Source organism: Camelus ferus, chromosome 16, assembly GCF_009834535.1.
Source record: "Camelus ferus isolate YT-003-E chromosome 16, BCGSAC_Cfer_1.0, whole genome shotgun sequence".
NCBI classification, from domain to species: domain Eukaryota; kingdom Metazoa; phylum Chordata; class Mammalia; order Artiodactyla; family Camelidae; genus Camelus; species Camelus ferus.
Window position 1 is genome coordinate 40,174,204 of NC_045711.1, and position 19,140 is coordinate 40,193,343.

The 19,140-nt window shown below is 38.1% G+C and overlaps 1 protein-coding gene across 3 annotated transcripts in view; it reads left to right on the forward strand.

Annotated features, from left to right (window-relative positions):
- SSH2 (slingshot protein phosphatase 2) overlaps positions 1 to 19,140 on the forward strand; it is a 216,413-nt gene that overhangs the window by 60,521 nt on the left and 136,752 nt on the right. The gene's annotated exons all lie outside the window — the stretch shown is intronic.

The window sequence follows — 19,140 nt, forward strand, 5'->3', positions numbered from 1 at the left end:
ATGAAGGATAAACTTTTCCATGAGGTTATTACGACTTACTCTTCCTGCGTCAAGAAAGTAAAGTGAGGATTTATTAAGTGATAGGACACTCTCAAGGGGGGAGCAGGCAGACTCAGGTGAGTAGCTGCCAAATATTATACCTTTACTGAAATAAAGCCTACATACAGAAAAGTGTGCATATTTTGCACTTTTGTGTACATTTTGAAATTTTACAAACTGAAGTTTTCACAAACACACATCAAGAAATTGTATAGCCTGGACCTAGATCAACAAATGAAATATTGCTACTCCCCTCCACCAGTTCCTTCTTCTGCCAGCAGCCCCTCCTTGCTTCCTTCCAATGACTGCTCACCCTCCCAGTCATCACCCTCCAGAGATAACCACTATCCTGACTTCTTGACCATATGATATTGGTGTGGGCATCAGGCTATGCTCTTTAGATGACCTCTCTGACCTCCAGAATCAGGGCTCAGCATCATGTAACATTTAAAGAGCTCAGGCTCAAGGTTCTGACAGCCTGGGTCAGAGTCCTAACTCATAGTAAGTCACACTTACTGGCTGTGTGTGACTCCACTTCTCTAAACCTTACTTCCCTCATCTGTAAAATGGGGAATAATGGTACCTTCTCATAGAGTTGGTAGAATTAAATGAGGTAATATATGGACCTGGCACATTATCTGCGCTGAGAACAGAGGCAGATAAAGGATTCCCTGGTGTCACCATCTCTTCAACAGAGTCAGGACGATGCCACTGATGTCTGTGGGCATAATTAAGTTCATAGACCACCACTGGAGAGAAGGAGGAGTTTCCTGCTGGGCATCCTGACCATCTTTCCTTTTCTTCACCATCCTTGATTTGGCCTGTGGCATGACTAACTTGTAGCAACTCTAAAATATATTATTTAAATTCATAAAATGACTGTTGAAAGGGCAGAAACTTTCTCTTATACATCTTTATATTTGCCCCCGTGCCTAGCACAGTGATTTGCAAGTTGCATGTAGTTCAGTGCTGTGGCTAAAGGAATCTGAAAACAATACTTCCAGTACATCTTGCTTTCCTGTGCTGGATTTGTACTGGTCCTTCTTTTTACCAGAGACATATTTTTGAGACATCTGGCACAAGAGTATACAGAATGTAGCAGTTAAACTGTTGCAGGCAGAAACCAAGAACTTGGCCTAATTTACAAAATTAATCAAATACAAGCCCAACTAGCTGAGTTGTCCTGCTTCCATAATTTGAGGCAGGGCCTACTCAGGTGTACTTTCCCCTTATTCTCGTTTAGGAGAACAAGGTAAACAGGAGATGGCAGGACTTGTAGGTTTCTTCATTAACAAAATTGTACAGACTCTCTTTCAGATTATAGCTTGGAAATAATTTATCCTTTGGAAAGTTAACAAGATAATTTATTGGGTTCTTTCTATTTGCCAGATATGCTAAGTGATTTTTATACAATTTAGTCTTGAATCCAAGACTTTGAGGTTAAGTTCTATTAGTATTTCCCATTTAAAGCTGAGGAAACAGAGACTTTCCTACCTAAGGTATGTGACCATGCTGGTCATGACATCCAAGTCTGCCTGACACTCTCTGCTTGAGCTCTTAACCTTAAGTAGAATATTGTTATTCTCATGCTAGTAGGTCAGGAACAAATGGAATAGTGGTTTTCTTTGGAGCAGAACAATCTGTGGAGCTTTTCAAAAATATAGACACTCAAATCTCACCTTCGGAAGTTTCTCATTCAGTGGGTCTTGGATGAGGCTCAACATCTTTATTCTTTACAGAGCCCATAGGAGGCTCTTCATGCAGCCAGTTAAAAATCATGGTTCTTAGAAATTCCCTGGGGAGGAATTATAAGATTACAGATTTGGGGGCATTTGAAGTCTGATTTTGGAATATTGTAAAGACACATTGTTGTTAGAAGTGTAGAGAAGAAGGAGGTAGCTTAATAACAGTCAAGTTTCATGTTTCAGGAGGTAAGACAGTATTTATTCACCAGAAATTGGATATATCACTGAGGTACTTTATAGCCAGATTAATTCTCCATCCTTTCTATGAATTTCTAGAGTACTGCCACTATTGTGCTAAAGCCGTCTTTCTCAACCCTAGTTTTCTCTCCCACATATCTCAGTGCTTGGGGTGGAGTCCTGGTAAAGTTGCGATTTCAAAGCTATTAGGCTGAACTGCTAACCTTGGAGAGAGCAGTGGACGTCCCTGATTGAGACAGATGTCATGGGAGAGTTATAAACTGAACAGATTCTTAATCTCATTGGATCTTGTCTTCTCAGTTCCTCCTAATGCCTTTTGTTTAGGTTTTTGTAATCTCACAGTGTGCTTTGGCTGTAGGGAAGGGGTAGTAATTCTTCCTTTCACTTTACTATTAGGAATGTTGAGTTACAAAGGCCATGACTTTCTGAGAACTATAACTGAAATAATGGCAAATATTTGTTGAGCACTAACCATGTGCCTGGCTTACAGTAAATGTGTTTTTACAGGTACTATCTCATATTACATCTCTGATGTGAGTAGTGTTATTTATCCCTGTTTTAGAGATAAGAAAACTGAGCTCATTTGTTCTACAATTACTTGAGTCCACTCTGTGGCAGTCAAGTTAGGAAATGAGTCTCCAGTGATGAGCAAATCAAACCCTGCCCTTATGGAATTTACAGCCCATTGGAGAAGACACATAATAAAAAAACAAATAAGAATTCAGTTACAGAATGTGATTGTGCTAAAAAAAAGAAAGTACAAATGGGGAAAAATTAATAAAGAATAACAAGGCAAAATAGCCATTTAGATAAAGGATGATCAGGAAGGATCTCTCTAACTTGGTAATATTTTAGTTCAAAATAGTTAAGAGATTCACTTAGTGTCAGACATCTAGAAGTGGTGAAATTCAAGTCTGATTCCTAAAGCTGTACTCACCATGCTATGCTGCCTGTCAGGCATGTGCTTGAAATCTACCCCAAGTTTGTGACTCTCCTCTGATTTGACCAGCATTCATACCATGACATTGTACCAAATTCCAGAAGGGGCGTCATAAAATTTGTAAGTAAGAAATTATAACAGTAAGATAATTCTTTCAAAAGAAACCTGCTTCCTAAATTGCTTCTTTACAAAGAGCCCTAGGAGGCAGCAAAGAGAAGAGGGAGCAAAAAGGGTTGCAAGTAGTATGTGAATTTCAGCAAATGATAGATACAGCTCCAAAGAAGCTGAAAATCTCACTGTAAATGCACTAGGTACATTGGCTTGAGGAAGTACCCTCCTGGCACGCATAGTCTGGGAGTGGATGTTCCACTTTGGATCAACATCTTATTTCCTGGCCGTACTTGAACTTAAAGAACTTGAAGGGCCTGATCTAGGAGCCAAGCAGAAGGCTGCTCTGGAAGACACTGACTAAGAAGTGTTAGATGGTTCATGCTAGAACCTCACAGTGCTTAGAAAGAATGTGGGAGGAAGGGAAACTCTGCTTTGGGGAAGGGAAAGGACAGAGGGGAACAGTGAAATACAGCCTTGAATTTAAATGCTGGAGTCTTCTTCCGACTCAACTGCAATGCTTGATTTAACAAGTTACTTTCCTAGGATTTTCCAACAGAGCCTTCTGCATTGACCTTTGCTCCAGAAGAATTTGTCCACTTAACTCTTTTTCCTCCCAGGAAATAACAGCAATTCCTAGGCTGGTCAGATTCTGTAGAAATGTGATGCAAATTTTTAGACTGTGGATTATGAGCCTAACTGTTTAGATTTAACAGTCTTGTGCAGAGTCTTGTAAACTAAGTTAAGGATCTTAGTCTTTATTCCACAGACAATAAAAAGCCATTGAAGAATTTTCTGCTGGGGCATGAATAGGTTAACATTTTTTACAAGATCTTTGCAAATCAAAACCATGATGAGGTTTCACCTCACACCAGTCAGAATAGCCATCATCAAAAAGTCTGCAAATAAATGCTGGAGAGGGTGTGGAGAAAAGGGAAACCTCCTACACCAATGGAGGGAATGTAAATTAGTGCAGCCACTATGGAGAATAGTATAGAGGTTCCTTAAAAATCTAAAAATAGAGTTACCATATGATCCAGCAGTCCCACTCCTGGACATATATCCAGAAAAGATGAAAACTGTAATTTAAAAATGATACATGCCCCCCCAGTGTTCATAGCACTGTTTACAATAGCCAAGACATGGAAGCAACCTGAATGTCCATTGACAGATGAATGGATAAAGAAAATGTGGTATATTTACATACAATGGAATATTACTCATCCATAAAAAGGAATGAAATAATGCCATTTGCAGCAACATGGATGGATCTAGAGATGATCGTACTGAGTGAAGTAAGTCATACAGAGAAAAACAAATATTATATGATATCACTGGTGGAATCTAAAAAAATGATACAGATGAACTTATTTACAAATAAGAAATAGACTCACAGACATAGAAAACAAACTTATGGTTACCAAAGAGGTGAGGGGAGGGATAAATTAGGAGTTTGGGATTAACAGATATACACTACCATATACAAAATAGATAAACAACAAGGACCTAGTTTATAGCACAGGGATCTATATTCAGTATCTTGTAATAACCTAAAATGGAAAAGAATCTGAAAAATTATATATTTATCTGTATATATAATTGAATCACTTTCTGTACACTGAAACATTGTAAATCAACTATACTTCAATGAAAAAATAAAAATTAATAAAAAATGAAAATATAAAAGATCTACCTGGCTTTTCTATGAAGAATGGACTTCTGATATATTTATTTATTTTAGCCATAGACCGTTGAGGCATCGTTTTTGTATGTGTGTGATTCAATTTGGTTAACTCATTCATTGGGAGATGGAGCTCTTAATTAGAGTAGAAGTTGACAGAAAGGCAGTATGGTGTGGTAGTGAAGAATGTGTAACCCTGGATAGATTACTTTCCTTCTCTAAGTCTCAATTTCTTCAAAGAATGGAGATAATAAATAGTGTATCTCCTTCATGGGGTTATTGTGGAGATTGAATGAGATAATGTCTGCAAAACACTTAGATTAAGGCCTGGCACATTGTAAGCCTATAATAAACGTTAGCCAGTATTACAGTGTAACAATCTTATGAAGGATTCAGGTGCTTCTCTGAGAACCACCCATTCTTGGTGGCCCATGGAGTAGCTTTCCATCCAGAGGTCACACGTGGGCTTGTCTAGCCACCACCACTGGACTGAAGGAATCTAGCCTAGTCAACTGGTAGAGAAACATCACGGATATGGTTTAATTTTACAAAAGTAATTTGGAAATGAAAATGGAAGCTGAGGAATGGTAGCTTGTTTTAACCGCAGCTATGGTTTTGCTTTGAAGCTGGCTTTTGAGAAGGTTCCAACACTTGCAGGAAACTCAACAGAATGTAGTCGTTGCTTGGAAACAGCTGTATCTCTTTGTTTCCCACAATGCTAGGTAACTGATGTGTGTAATTACGTTGCTGAGCAAAGCTTCAGGTTGATCAAGGTTAATTGTTGACAGTATTTGAAATGTTAATAATGTCTCCCCTAAAACTGCTTTTCCAAAATAAATGGTTCCAGCTCCACAAAAGGTTTAAATGCCACTGATTTCTTCATTCAGTGAGGTGTAATTCTGGGCCTGGAGACTGGAATCCTCCAGTTTAATATTTTCTAAGAAATTAGCACACAGAAAATGTGTTGTCTCTTCTACTTTAAAGTTTGCCACATTACCTGCTTGCAGAAATTCTCACTGCCTGACTTTTGTTATCTTTAGCCTGTTCTCCAAAATTATACATTTCTGCCTTTGAGGTATTTTGTGGAACTAGGGAGAGGGACTAAATCATGGCATTTTTACCTAAGAGTCCTGGGGAGTTTGGGTAGGTAGGAATCTATTCTAAAAGTTTGCAGTGGATCAGATTCTGCTTGGAAAGTCTTTTGTGTGTAAATTTGTCTTATATCTTAAGAATTTAAGAGGGCAGGATTTTAAAGGAAGTTTAGCTGCCAAGTGCTACAAAGGGAAAAATTAAAAGTTTCTTATTCAGTCAATGAAAGTTCCCTGCAATCAAATTTACTTACTGAATTTGTCAGAGACTTCCTGTGGTGAGATGGTTCACAGATGGTGAATAATTCCATTTTTGAAATAAAAGTGAGCTTTGTGTCTTGTTCTTTCTCTTCTCTAACACGATGTCACCACCTGCATAGCTGTCTTTCCTATCACTCAGTGCTCCAAGGGAAGACCCACAGGCATCAGCTGAATTGCTCTGGCAGCGCAGAGGGTGTTGTTGAGGAAGGAATTGGCCAAAAATAGGACTTTCCCCAGCTGTTGCAGGAATATAAACAGGGGTTCTACAATATGTAACTACCTTCTTTAAAATGACTAAGTAATGCATTATGTAGAATTACTACGAAAACATAAAGTGGTGTGAGCTATAAAAAATGTTTACATATAGATGCTGTAGCTGTGTTGGTTTTTTAATGTACTCATTCATTCTGTTTTTGTTTTTCTTTTTCCTTCATTGTTTTATGTTTTTCCTGACCAGTTTCAAGAAGCTATATTGAGGAATGTACCAAGTCACAGTGTGTGTTACCTATAACTTACTAGGAACTAAACATTTTATTCCTGTAGAAATGTATTTACCGAAATTTTAGAAGAATGACAATGTGGGAAAACCAAGTTTATTTTATGTGTTGATTATTACTTAAAATAGGAGAAGGAACTTAATCCTTACTCTTCTTCATCAACCACTTAGTGTGTACCATACACTATTCTACTGACTAAAGATGCGTCTGTGAACGAAACCAACAAGCACTGCCCTGTAAAGTTTATAGTCTAATGCCTGTTACCATTTCACCTTCTCCCTCTGCCAAGGGAAGTGCTGGGTTCAAATCTAGCATGACTGCTTGTTGTCTCTAACCTTGGGAAGTCACTCTTGATTCTCTTACTTGTAAGTCTAGTAATCTTGTTATCATTCATTTGAGTATCTCACAAATCACCCATTGCATTGGTTCTGAAAGAGGAAATTTCCTTATTAATTGCTTGGATTTGTACTCAGGAGCTTTATGCAAAATAACTATAAGAAATGTTTTATCAGGATTTACCTATGTATGTTCCCTAGTGTGTTTTTACAACTGCTCTGGCTTAACATCAGCAACAATTTATAGTATGTAAGCCAGGACCACTGAGTTTATGTTTATAGAATCTAATTTCATACATGTCATCAGAGTTGAAGGGAATGATGGAGGAAATAAAATAACAGAGCTCTCTGGGTAGAGTTCTCTGCTACTTTTTTGGTATGGTCTGTTTTCCTTTTGGGAGCTTATCTGCTCTGCTCCATGTGATTCTGGTGGAGGCTGACAATCTCTTGCCCCTGCTTTTCTACCACAGGTCATGTGCCCCGAGACCCGGATCAGGCTGGTCAAAGTACTTCTTTTCCCTGGATACCACGATTGGTCCCGGGTAGCACATGACCCAAGTGGGGCCAATCAGAGTCATGTTGAGAGCTAGATGCTGGGGGTAAAAAAGATTAAGTTCTTTTTTAGGACTCTCTGATTAAGAGGATGATATATGTTTGGTTTATTTGGTAGTCATCTTACCACCACATGAAGACAGTCTGCCTAAGAATAAGAAGAAAGCAGAGTCCAAGGAAAGAGGGAAAAGTAGAGACCTAGTAACATTAATGTATTTCTGAATCCCTCTTGGATTTAGCAGTTACATGAACCTACCTTTTTTGTTTTTCTTAAGTCAGATTGCTTGTAGCTGAAAGCATCTTGTATAATACAGTATATCCTTATCTATTATTGTGTTTGCCAATATTTCTAATTCTCCTTATTCCAGATAATGGTAGGTTATACTTCCTTGGGAGATCAGCATGGTCATGTGACTGCTTTGGCAAATGAAATAATGTGACTTTTGCCTCTTCTAGATGGAAGACTTTAAGTCTTAAGAGCTGATGCATGATTCATTATATTTGATTCTCCCTGCCATGGTGACTAGTCATGTCCCAGATTAGAGAGGGTAATGGAGCAGAATCGCCACCAACCTAAGATGGACATGTGGCATAGGTGAGAAGCTTCTTATTTTAACCCACTAAGACTTTGATGCTGAATCTTATTGCAGCCCATCTGCCTGATACTTGTTTGGAGTATACTTTTCTATATTATAATTTTCTAAATAATTCAGGTGAAATCTTTTAGTATGTTATCTAAAAACACTAATGCCCACAGATGAGATTATTAAAATATTTAGTATTCATTGCTATTGTAGTTCAGTATTAAGCCACAAGACTAGAAGTAAACAGCAGTGTTTCCTGGTTTACTGTACAGGAACTAAATCTGCTTTTAGGGCTATGGCCTCTGACCAAATTATAGTTGCCTTGTTTCATATTATGTAGCAGGAAAAAGTCTATAATGACAGGTTTTTAAAACTCAGACACTGTGTAAACATTCTAGCCTTACCCATGACAGTTCCTCTTATGTGGCAGGACAAGGATGGCATCTCCCTAACCAGGCCTTTCCATCTGAAAATAGAAAAGCCAGACAGGTAGGAGGAAATGGTTTAAGGACAGATTGAACAAAACCCTGATTTGCAGCATGTAGTATCAGTATGGAAGCCTTGAAATTAATAGAGCCTTTGGCAGATAACCACCACAGAGGGTGCCTGTAGTCTGTAAAGTGAGAGTATGATACAGGCAGCAGTGAGCTCTGTGGACATGAACATCCTTTTTGAGCCATGCCTCTGAGACAATGCCATTTGTTCGTGCCACAAAAAACATCCTCTTCCTCCCCACCCTGACCCCCAGTCCTGGACTTCAAAGGCAGATATATAAAATTTTTTCACTGGAATTTTAGGGGACATTTTGCTTTAAAAATATGTATGGATGTATAAATTATTGTAATCTTCAATATCTATCAGACTCTCCAGCCTGTGTGAGGGCAACATATTCTCATGGGCAGAGCACACTAGTGATCTATTATTTTAACCTTTCAGTGCTTTAATTTTTCTGCCTGTAAAATGGAAATAATTTTTTTCTTCTCTTACTTTTCCTTGATTGTGCACATAGGAAAATTTGGTTCATAAAATATTTGTCAGGAATTTTGGCTGAGAGTAATAGAAACTGGCTTAAATAGAAAAATAAAGGTTATTTGTTGTTGAAAATAAAGGTTATTTGTTGTTTCATGTAACAGCCAATCAGAGGGTGCCATCCCCCTGCCCGTGGTTGGCTTAAGAATGAGCATGTGTCCAGTTCAGAATAGTGAAATGAGAGAGCTAGCGGGGGATGGGCAGAGTTGGGGAGGAGGCTACTGAGAGTTTCCCTTGTACTTAAGACATACAGGGGAAGAGCTGTTTTCTTCAGCTGACCGTTGTTGGGTTTATATGTAATGGACCTTGAATGTGGCAGTGATCTTGGGACCACGTTAGCCTGAGAGCAATGCTGACGCAATCCGGACGGCAGAGCAGAAAGATGCAGAAAACTGCATTGCTGATAAAGTTCATCTACTGAATTAATCAAGATGATACTTTTATTTATTGTTTAAGCCATTTTGGGGTGGATTTTCTTCCCCCAGAGCTATTACTTGAGACTGAAAAACACCCTGAGTAGTAAGTAGAGATATTGCGGGTTCCTCGGACAGAAAAGAAGCTTTTAGGGGGCTACTGGACCTAGTATAGTGTCTTGCACATAGTTGAAGATCAGTAAATATTTGTTAGATAAATATGATTGTCTTTGTTTCTACCTATAATTGAAGCACTGAAAGGTAAAACACCTTTCTTCTCCTTCTCTAACAATTAAATACAAAAGCTGTCAGATGGATATCTTCAGGTGGGCACTAAGGCCCAGTGTGGGTGGGATATTGGAACCCACGTGGAGTGAGGAGGGCATCAACATGAAGGGGCAGCACAGTGTGGGGTGACAGAACCTGAGGAATGTGAGGAAGGCTAATACAGAGAGACGCTGGCCAAATGCAAGGTGTCAGATCCCGAGTGGGTTGTGAAAGGTACCTTAGAATATTCTGGACACTTTACTGTAATTTTGCAATCACACATGTTCAAAATACGCCTCTATTTCATTTTTTAATAAAAATGTCACAAATTAACATTGCTAATGCCCCTTTTTGAAATATGAAACTGTTGTTTAATATATCACATGAAACTCCTTGAAGGCACGTCTGTTTGATTAGAGCAACTTCACCTTCCCAACTAGTCAGCTTATTTTCTATAATGCAGAAATTTTATTAATTATAATCTGCATTTCATCTGTATAGAAAATATTTTTCATTTTAGTTTTCAGTGGAGTAGAACTAAACTATTTAATTTTCCCACAATGATACCATGGCACTTTTAAAAAGTTTCAAAGGAAACCTGATAGAAATTGTCCTTTGAGGGAAAAATATCAGTCTCACTGATCTCGCAAACTCTTTGATTTTGTAAGCAGAAATCTCAGCTCACCGTTAATATCAACACAACAGCATAATATGGTTGCAATAACTTTGCAGATGGGATTAGGTAGTCAAGATTAGCCCTTTTTATTAGCAATAAATATTTCTGACCTAGGTCCCACTGTGATCTTCAGGCAGAATTAGAGCCAGGTTCATTTTTCCAAAGCCAAGAGCTATATACTGTACATTAAATGTTCTTTTATGAGAATGAGGACTGGAGGAAGTTAGGATCAGAAGAGAGGTAAGTAAAAGAGTACCTGGCTCATATGAGGTCTTTCTTCAATGACTGTATGATACCATTTTAACAAAAGTTTTTCGTATCTAGAAATATATACCACTTAAAATTTGCTTGATTTAATGAAGTTGAGGAAGTACAGCACTTGATGTTAACTAATTGCCATGAGAGGTGACTGAGCTGGTAGGTCGCATATCACTGGAGATACTGAAGTGGCAGGGTAGTGTACAAGGAGGTAGCAACATTTTTGAAGTCAGAGGGCAAGATGCATTAAATGAGAGGACTTCGGTGATTATGGTTCTCTGATTATGTTAAGTTGGCCTTTGCCCTTACTTAGCTACAAATTTGACCCAGGTTATTATTTAGCTCTTGTTTCCAGGCTCTTATCAGCATGAATTCCAAGGTTTATTAGATGTAACACATTTAGATATTCTTTTGGTTGGCTGGTTAGTTTTGCTTTGGTTTTTTTAAGTCCTTTTTGCTATACAGTGGATCAGAATCTTCCCCCTCCATAGTTTTTCATTATTTTGAAGTCCAGTTTACTTATTTTTCCTTTCCTTACCTAGGAATATTTTTTTCATAATTTGTTTGCTCCAATGACTCACTCATTCAATAAACACTTATAGAGTATCTATTAAGTGCTTTACTCTTAATAAATTAGGATAAGATGTGATTACATGTAATTATAACTTAAGGAAGAAGATAAATATGAGAAGAAAGAACAGGACTTTTTGGAAAGGAGAGCTGATAACCAGTTGAGGGAGATCAGAGACTTTAGGATTTTGCATGATCTTTCTTCCTAAGAAGCAGGAACCAACGGCTTTATTAAAGAGAGTCAAAGCAAAAATGTGTTTTTGTCTGAGACATTTCCCTGGGACGTGGTGCTAAGAATAATTTGAAATGGTTTAGAATTCTGAATGGACTCTTTCAGACACTTGTGGATGGTAAAGGAGAAGACAAAAATGGAAGCGTCTGGAGTTCTCATGCTTGATCGTTCCCCTGAGTAGCAAAAGGAAAAATTGCTGCACACTCCAAGGACCCCCGGGAAGAGAGAGGCAGCAAGGGGCTGAGTTTAATCTAATCTGAATTTCATAAGAATTGAAATCTTTTAAAAATTTTCTTGCTGGCTTTCCAATAGGCTTCTTTATAATTTAAAATCTAAAGTCTACATTAACGGGCTCTTGTTGATGTAGTCTCCAGGGCAACACTCATATCAGAAATTCAGTGGAAATGTTTTATTTAAATTTGTTTTATTCAGTAAATCAATGATGAGGAATTAAAGGAAGCCTTGAGGAATAACTTCTAGAGGGAGTTAGGATTTTCACTGCAGACAGCACAGTAGCTGGGACCTGAGGCTTGCTGTCAGTGCGTATGTGTGATAGACACCAGTGGTACTATTTTATTTTCCAGCTATTGGTAGTTGTAGTTTTACTTTTGCTTATGTGGTTGTTTGATTGCTTCCTTTATCAGGCTGAAGCAGGGACTGGATCTGTTTTACCCCCGACACCTAGCACAGTGCCTGGAGACTGGAGGGACTTAAGAGCTAGTTCTCAAATAAATGGGAATATAAGTTTGAAGGATCATGTCCCGTCTTTCTGTGTAGATTCATTCTGAAGAATATGAGTATTAAGAGTCATTTGGAATAGATTTTGCTTTTCTCACACAAGATTTTTAAAGTGAAATATGGAACAAAAGTTGAGTACTTACAACTTGTATACCCTTTGGTTTACATTTATTTTGCCTCTTTACATTATTCACAAAACTATTATTGTCATTGATCTTTATTTTAATCAATGTGAGGGCAAAAACTATGTCTTTTTAGTTTGCCCAACCACCTGGTATGAAAATGTCATGGGACTCAGTCATGTAAAATAGACTGTTTTCTAAAAGTAGACTTGCTTTACTTCACTAGAGAAGTGTTTTTTTAATATTTCTTATATTTTACTTATGTGAAACTGTTTTAAACTCTTGGCTTACATAGGCCAAGAAAAAAGTATTTATGAACCCAGCATTGATTAATTATTAAGTTACCTATGCAATGCAATTGCTCCAAAGGCTGAGGACAGACCTGAATATATTACGTAGCTTTCATAATTGTCCCAGGTAATAGTCTATTAATGATGGCTTACTTCCCCTGGGATTGTGTATACTGAGTGTTCAGTTCTGTGACTTCCCAAAGGTATGAGAATTGGAAATTATCACTTTATAAAAAGTCAGTTCCATGGTACAATCTCTGGAAGCTCTTGAGACTGACAGTGACTATGCACATATGTTCATATCATACACACAGATAGAATTATAAGCCACTATTGATTTTCTTCAGAGCTTAGTTTTTCTTTTTGTTGGTCTCTTAGGTCTTGTAGAAAACATAGCATGAAAGCATTTTGTGTGCCATCTCAATTCACTTTAATAGTTGGAGAGGTCTTTAAAAATAATCTACAGCATACTTTATAGCTACTATTTTATTCTACATAGTTTCAGTTGATTCTATTTAAGTCACATGAAGTAGCAGAGTGTAATGTTTCATTTTACCAACACTTACTTAGTAGCCTTGGTTGTTCTTTTCATGGGGTGTTCAAGGCATTGTTTATCAAGAAAGTTTGGTTTTAGGAAATTAGGCAAGTAATAAATATTTCCTGGTAGTTGCTCAGAGGAGTTTACTGATCAGGGTATTGTCTGAGGAACGGCCTTTTCATGTCTTACCTTTGCTTCCAGGAATTGCATTTTTATGGAATTACTGGTCCCTTTTATTGGTTCTGTGAATTTATGCATACAATTAACTCCTTAATGGGACTGTACTGGTTTCTCAAGAAGAAACATTTAACTAATGATAATGAGGACAGATGTTTTCAAAGTAAAGCTTGTTTACCGTAGAACCTGTAAATAGGGGAGCAGGCTTCCCAGCAGGTACTGTATGCTCATCTTGCCTTTGATTGTTTACCTTTTCCCCTCCTTTTTCTTCCCTAGTTCTGTTCAGTTTTGGAGGGTGGGATCTAGATCAAAGAGTATATTACTAATAGATTACATAGGATAATTAGGAAAATAATATGACTATAGCATTATAGGCTTCCTGTAGTTGCCTTGTTTGACAGGTTCTAATGACCTTCAGCATCACTGATGAGGTGTATTCTGAACTCCCTGAGAATGGCAGAAGAAAAAGACTGAATTGAGAATTGGTTATAAAAGTTTCTTCTGTCTTATTTTTTTTAGGGGGGTAGGTAATTAGGTTTATTTGTTTACTTATTTTTAGAAAAGGTACTGGGGATTGAACCCAGGACCTCGTACATGCTACACATGTGCTCTAGAGCTTGACCTATATCCTCCCCCAGTTTATTCTGTCTTAGACTGCTAATTGGGGAGGCAGTGGCAGGGAAAATGCTTCAATATTTTACCAAAATTTAGAGTATAAATATTTTCTAAAGTTATCTCAAATATAAAAGTCAAAGAAGACCAACAAGAGAACTTCTTGAGGTTTGTGCAAAATGGAAGCGAAAGGTAGATAGGAAGGAACCTTAGGGAAGTTAAAGGGAGGGTGGAGGAGAAAATGAGGAAGGTATATGGAAAATAGTTAATAAAAAACAATAAATACTTAAAAGAAGGAGTAACTGAGAAGCTTCTGATGTTAATCTATAGATAATCTATACATTGAAAATATATGATGCTGCTTTTCAACAAGTTGGAGAGGAATTCGGTGACTGAGTACTTCTCTCTCAAAGATTTTATCTTTCTCTTAAGCAGTATTTTGTATTCATGCAGTCTTAGTTAGACTTACATTAGTGGGGGAGGTGCTATCCTGTTATGTTAGAGTTGGTGTGTTGTCAAGGTTAATGGGAACTGTGAGTGTAATTAAAATCTTCCTGCATTAAGTTGCCAGTTAATTTTTTTCTCTGTCATTTATTTCCATTAATAAAGTAAAGCAAGGAGTGTTTTAACTGTGGAAGACAATTTATAACTTCATATTTTTTTCCTTCATTTCAGTACCTATGTTTCACTTCAAGTAAGCGTGGAGGCTTTGGGTTTGTTTGTTTAACCCAAACTTTTGGATCAACTTTTTCTGACCTTTTGTTTTTCAGTCTTTTGTTTATGGAAGCCAAATAAAGTTAGGTGGCATACCTGTAGATCTATGGATTAGATCAAGGAGTCAAAAGCATCTGATCTTCCCTTCATATTTATTAACCTACCATATCCCCCAGAATTTAACTTCTATCTTAATTTTTTAATATTAAGCCCAGGCCTAACATTAAAGTTACATACAGCGGTCCTCTGCAGTGGTCCTCTGCAGTGGTCCTCGAACCTTTCCACCAGAAGTTTCTTTAATAGCAGAGGAGCGTGAATAGGGAACCCCTGGCAGTCTGGGTATATAAAATTTAAAGGAGCTTATTACAAGGCTGAAATGTATTTGAATTCTTCTGGTTTGGTTTAAATTTCATGCAAATGTTTATATATCTGTATCTGTTACTATAAAATATTACTTTGCATCAAGTAAAATTGATGCTTTGAGAATATGCCTCAGCCTTAAGATGCATCAAGGAAGGCCTCTGGAGAAAGGAACATCTAAGCTATAATTTGAAGGATGAGTAGAAGTCGGCAAGCAAAGGGGGAATGAAGTGTATCCCAGACAGACGAAAGAGTATAGCAAAGTCTAAGAGACAAGATGGCCTGGCTTGTTGGAAATACTGCAGAAATTTTAGTATAGCAAAATTCACCTGCAGTTGAAATACCTACTATCTGGAACTAAGTGTTTTGTCATTTTCCAGGGGAAAGAAAATGCTTGTGATACTGCTATTGGTCAGCAGTGGAAGAAAGCTACTTCCAGCTAATGGCAGAAGGTCAACCTACTAAACAGAATTGCCCTTGCACCTTTAAGGATAGACATTGTGTAAGAGAGCAAAACAGAAGAAGTGTTTATAGTACTTTGCAGATCTATCTTAGCATCTAACAGTGTGATGGAATTCTCAACCCTTTTATTGAGATGTTAATATTCATGCTGTGTCCTAGTTAGTGAGACCTGAGGACTCACACCAACACCCCTACCTGACAGCTCCTTAGCCTGCTGAGACAAATGCACATATAAGAACCTCTGTCTGGTGGCCTCACCTTGCTCTGACTTTAAAGGGATATGAATCCTTAAGACCAAGCACCTCCACAGTTGACCAAAAGGAGAACCTAGATTGAAATCGTGGTCCAGATAGTAGACACATTGTTAGGCAATGACTTGAATGGTGCTTAGGATGTGCTGGGATGGGTGGGGAAGACTGAGATAAATTAGCCAGTGATGAGTGCTGCTGTTGGCATTCCAGGTATGTTTGTCATGTATAAGCCCGTGTGCCTGTCAGGTAGGCCAGATTCCCAAAGTATGACTTTTCCAGTGGTCCATTTTGCAATTAAAACACGTTTGATACCACAGAAAGCTATTCTGTGAAAGATTTATCTGCTAACTAAAGGCTCTGTCCAAGGTTGAAGGCACTGAATAGTGGTCTTTAAGCAATGTTTGATATTTACTCTTGGTATTTTCTGCAGATGCAGTTTCTCCAGTTCCACTGCAGCGTAAGCTTTGACTTGTCTGCCCTCTAGTGGAGATCTGTGGTTAAATTAACCAGTGTCTTCTGACTAGGAAAAAAATACCTAATTTTTCTCAATTGGCTTGCCAAATTTTAGCTTCTATTTCCTTAAAGAATTTTTTATTACCAACAAAGCCACATATTTATAATTTTATTCTGTTTTATAAAATGCTGATAAATACCCTCCCTGGCTTCCCTCTAGGATCAGATCTAGACCCCTGTTCTCTGCAACTTACATTTGTAGCTTACCTCAGGCAAGCCCTGGGTTTCAACTCAACTGGTCAGTTCACCGCCACCTCAGTGTGTCAGACGTATTCCTGCTGTTCTTTCCTTTTGCTGCTGTCTCAAATGCTCTGTCAGTCTCCGTGTCTCTTCAGATCTTCCTCTTCCTTCAAATTGGACTCAAAGCTTTCTTGTTCCGTGAACACTGTACCCACAGTGATAGCTCACTTCTGAACTCCGGCGAAGTGTACTTCCTGTGCCATACATGTATACTGTATTTGTTGGATCATTTATATCCAAATATAACAGTCATATCTCTTTGGGCAGATAAACTCCTTGAGCATGGTTCTGTCTTGTATTTCTCTGTGTCCCTGGTGGACTCTAGGAACTCTTAATGAATATGTTGATTATTTATTTGCCATTCAAAGATATCCAGTGTTCTGACTCCTTTCCCCTGTTGATGGCTGAAAAGCTAATTGTCTAGCTTCAAATATAAATATTAACAAAATAGCAACGCATCTCCCCCTAGTCAGAACTGACAGCAGTACATCCCATGTCTTAAATATTCTATTTTCTTTTTGGTCAGAACCATTGACTCCTTAGTTTGAAAATGACTGGAAATCTGAAAACAATCATGCTGTTAGTTTAGTAATATTTGGTAAGTAATCAAAGTTGCTTCATTACCCTTCTGCATGTGTTCTTTGACCTTATTTCTGAATAATGTTTCAACTTATAACTTTGGTTGATAAATATCCTTATTCTTTACATCCATGAACAATCCAAAGGTTTGATATTAAAATGCTCTTAATAAACAGGTGTTACTTAGCCTTCCCTAGATGTTACTAGTGCCTTTTACAGTTTAAATTCCTTGTGGAGGAGTGATAATCATGTGAAGCAGAGGACCAATAATAAAACCAATAGCCAGGCTAAGTATAGCTAGCAGAACACACAAACAAGAGAACAGATTACACAGGGACTGTCTCCAAGTTGAAGCTAAGATCAGAGTCAAGAGTTTTAAACCAAAGTTAAGAGAACAGAAAAGATGTTGCTATAGGTAGATGTGATATTCAAAATATTTAGCGACTAGTATAGCACAGCTGTCAGCCAGCTTCTCAGATACAATAAGCAGGAGCAAGACCTGGAGGTCCTCTGCTGTGCCAAACATTAACCTGACTGTGGCTGGATCATGAAACATTCAGAGGGGCTCTAGGAAGCCACCATTTACCATTCGGTGTTTCAATGTGTAAATAATTAGTACCATTGTATCATTATGTCCTGGCTGAACATAAGACTGGCCAAATGTCTATATTGAGGGTTCAGGCTACCATGAAGGAAGCGGACTAAGTGTAGGGTCTTCAGAGAATGGAATGTGGAATTCCACTTTAGTAGAAGGAAACAGATTCTTGACAGGGAGATAAAGAAAAGGTCTTAGGCCCCAGCAGTGTACCTGGAGTATCCCTTTAATGCAAGAGGAGCAGTTTGTTCTCGTAGAAAGTATATTCTACCTTACCAGACAGAATCCTGCCTCTGCTGTTTACTCTTAAGTTATTTTCAGCAAATTATCTCACTTCTATGAGGCAGTTTCTTCATCTGAAAAAGAAGTCTCAATCATACCTATGCTGCATTTATCCTAGGTTGGTTCAAATGAAATAATAGTCATGGAAAGACTTTAAATTATGGAGTGGCACAGAGGCAGAGTCTCATTATCTTATGATGAATGCTGCTTGCTCTCCACCCCATGTTTAAGCACTCGTCTCAGATTGACAAACCAAGGCTATGACCAGTACTTTAATGGAGACGAGGCACGTGGTATATCGAGGTAGCCTAAGGTGTAGTTCTAATTTTGCTACTTACTGGTTACAATACCTATGCAATGCTTATTAAGTCATCTAATGTCTGCTGGGCATCTTCTGTATGACTGTGGCTTTGCAAGCATAGTCCTGCCCTTACAGAGCTTACAGTCTAGGAAGGGAGACAATAGATCTTTCTGGAGAGCTGAGTTCCTATCATCACTGATCCCCCTGGTACCTAGCACAGCTACCTTGAGGGAGTAGTAGCTATGTGTACCCTGGGCTTTTTGATGTTTTTCCAAATCATTAAGACAAATGTCTTCAATCTTAACTGCTTTTCGGTTATCAAAAGCTTTTTAAATGTACAGATCCTTGGGCCTCACACCTCATGGTGTGTTGGTAAATGTTTAAATACCTGTTCTTTGGGTAGGGGCTGCTTTGTAGCATTTGCTGATTTACCTGATAAATACTCCTACCAAGACCAATTTCAAGCTACCAATGTGAATCTCCCAAGGTTCGTAAAAATCTAATAGTTGGCTCCAGCACACCACTGGCTTCACTTCAGAGCTGAAGAGTAAAATTCTGTAGGCATGAGGCCTGGAGATTTTTGTTATTAAAAAAGTTCCTAGTGGAGCCAGAGTTAAGAACCAACACCTGTGAAGTTTCCATAGTGCATGCCTGTCAGGTGTGACAGGTTCAGAACATGATAAGACTTGTTGCTTTTTAAAACCAAAGGAGTTGTATCTCTGTGATAGAAAAGACAGTATAGCAACTCTGAAATTATGGCAAGTGGGTGGGTTAAGTTGCATATATTAAATAAAAAAATTTTAAGTGGAATAAGGATTGTAGACTAAAGCCATCCAGTGACAGCACCACACCCAGAACTCAGGTTTTCTGGTGGGCCGTGACTGCTCAGATAC